Source organism: Sinocyclocheilus anshuiensis, unplaced genomic scaffold, assembly GCF_001515605.1.
Source record: "Sinocyclocheilus anshuiensis isolate Anshui unplaced genomic scaffold, SAMN03320099.WGS_v1.1 scaffold115, whole genome shotgun sequence".
NCBI lineage: Eukaryota > Metazoa > Chordata > Actinopteri > Cypriniformes > Cyprinidae > Sinocyclocheilus > Sinocyclocheilus anshuiensis.
Window position 1 is genome coordinate 2,231,543 of NW_015548219.1, and position 2,780 is coordinate 2,234,322.

At 31.9% G+C, this 2,780-nt stretch overlaps 1 pseudogene; it reads right to left on the reverse strand.

Moving 5' to 3' along the window:
- Nucleotides 1-1,876, reverse strand: part of LOC107654168 (phosphatidylcholine-sterol acyltransferase-like) — a 3,107-nt pseudogene extending 1,231 nt beyond the window's left edge.
- Nucleotides 1,877-2,780: the final 904 nt, after the last annotated feature.

Here is a 2,780-nt window from a genome sequence, read left to right on the forward strand (position 1 = left end):
TATATATCAGTTTCCAAACAAATATATATATATGTTTTAATATTTATTTATTTATTTATTTTTTTAAATAAGGCAACATTTCTCATTTTCATTTAAAAATGAAGCACTAAAATAATTGAAACTAAATAAACTAAAACGTAATAAAAACTATATAGACATTTAAAAAAACAAATAAAAAAGACAAAAACACAACAAAATTACTAAAACGTCAAATAAATTTTAAATTTACAACAGAAAAAATAAAATAGAATTCAGAATATTTACACAAACTATATTAGTGTATGAATTATCAGGGTTGCAAAGAGACAGAAAATTTTCAGTAAATTTTGGGAAAAATATGAGAATTTTTTACAACTTTTCCAGGACTTTTTTTTTTTTTCAGAAAATGGAAAGTTTCCGGAAATTTTCTCCCCCTTTGCAACCCTATCAATGATACTAAAATAACATTGCTATTAATGGATTAATGGCGCTTACTGAATTTGCTTAATAATATAATATTTAAAAAAAATGCTGTTCTTTTGAACTTCTTTTGAAAATCCAAAAAAAAAAATAATAATAATAATAATAATAATATTTTCACATAGAAATAGAAAAGTTATTTTAAATTTTAACAATATTTCATAATACAACTGTTTTACTGTGTTTTTCATAAAAAAAATGTATATGACAGTATTATGGATAATGCTTTCTTTACTGTACCTGATGCTAAGACTCTGAGGGGCTTCACAGCGCCACCCCAAGGTGCTCCCAGAGAGATGAAGCTCTTAATGTAGTGGTCTTTCCAGTGCTGAGTCTGCTGGTTGAGGAAGTACAGGATGTAGTTGTTGCCCATGCTGTGGCCCAGAAGGTAGACTGGTTGCTTGTACTCATCATGCATCTCCTCCACCAGGTTCTTCAAACGTGAAAAATACTCCTCCTGCTCATCTACATGGTACCAAACAGAAACATTCACATAGTTGTTTGTGGGACACAGAAAGAACACTGTGTGAATAGTTGCCAGTGTGTTGCTATGGAGTTGCCAGGGCATTCCTATGTAGGGTTGCTCTGTGAATTTGCGCACATAAGACAAACAAAAGTAAAAAAATTGAGTACTACTACATTGCAAGCATAAAAGTAGTGACATATAAGCACATACACACACACTACCGCTCAAGTTTTTTGTTTTAAAAGAAATGAATACTTTTATTCAGCAAGGCTGCATTAAAGTTTTACTTACAGTAAAGTCACCTAATTTATAATGTTACAAAGTGAGTTTACCTTATATTATCAATCCAGCAGTCAATTCCAATGGGCATAAACATGTTTAGGTCAATCCAGAGAGGGAACCAGTCCTCGGTTTTCTTGTAACACATCCAGTGTACCAGTGTGGGCTTGTCTATTTTGGCCTCAAGGCGATTACCCAGATTTCCAGGTACTGTTAAAAAGGCGTCAAAAATGTAAAATTCTAATTCTAACTTAACCAGATACATATTTTGTTGTCAAAGGTAGACCTTGTAACAATCTGTACACATAATATGGATTTTAACTGGTCTAAAAGTGCATGACAGATCAATCTGTAATCTTGTCTAGCCTGCCTTATGTAATAATTGTATGTTTTTTTTCTACTAAATTAATTAACCAATAAAGAAAACACATTACTCTAAACTTAAATATCCAAACTATGAACGTAAGATTGCTTACCTATGATAAGAGGAGGAGTGCTATTATTTACGACGCGGGGTTTGGCCGTCGGAGGGAAGATAACGTTAAATAACCAGAATCCAGAGGTCTGGTGCAGTGCAACCAGAAGAAATGCAATGCATTTGAAGGAACGCGAATGTCCCATTGTGTTTGTGTCTGTGCTGGCCGTCTGCCTCTGATTCCGAGATATATCCAGCTGCAGACCCGCAGCACCAGCAGTTTCAGAACCGCAGCCACAGAATTCAGTTCGTATCTATTAATGCGTTCGTCCAGTGAGGCGTCGCGAGGGGGCGGTGAATGTATCAGAACGGGAGGTCACCGGACCGTAAACACTCTTGAGAGTTCCTACTGTGTGTGGTGATTACATTATAAGGATATATTTCAGTGACAATGCGTTTAGGTGTAAACATGCGTGAAACGAACTTGGGTCGATCAAAGGCACAATAAAAATCATGAGTGTGTTGAAAATATAAACACGTGTTATTTCACGTCAAAATGTGTAAAAAGTTTGTTAATTTTTATGTAATTTTTATATAAAGGATATATAATTTTTATAAAATTATATGTAAAAAAAAACAAAAAAAACTTTTCAGAACTTTGGCTAACGTCAAGTAACGTCAATAGAATGTTCAAGTTATCTGGTCTTTAATAATAATGTTCTAAAAACGTTAGCCAAAATGTGTAAAAAGTTGTTAATTTGTATGTAATTTTTATATAAAGGATATATAATTTTTATAAAATTATATGTAAAAAAAAAAAAACTTTTCAGAACTTTGGCTAACGTCAAGTAACGTCAATAGAATGTTCAAGTTATCTGGTCTTTAATAATAATGTTCTAAAAACGTTAGCACAAAATCATTATTTATTCACCATTCATGGAACGTTTTAGATGGAACGTTTTTTAATGACACTACTTATTTCAGAACGTTCAGAGAACATTCAAAAGTAGCATTTATGTTTGCAAAATTATGAAATGGAATGTTCTATAAACGTTTGCATATAAACAAGAAAAACCAATTTAAACCATTTAAAAAACTACGAACGTTTAGAGAACATCCACAAAAAAAAAAAAAAAAAAAAAAAGTTTTAAAAAAACAGTT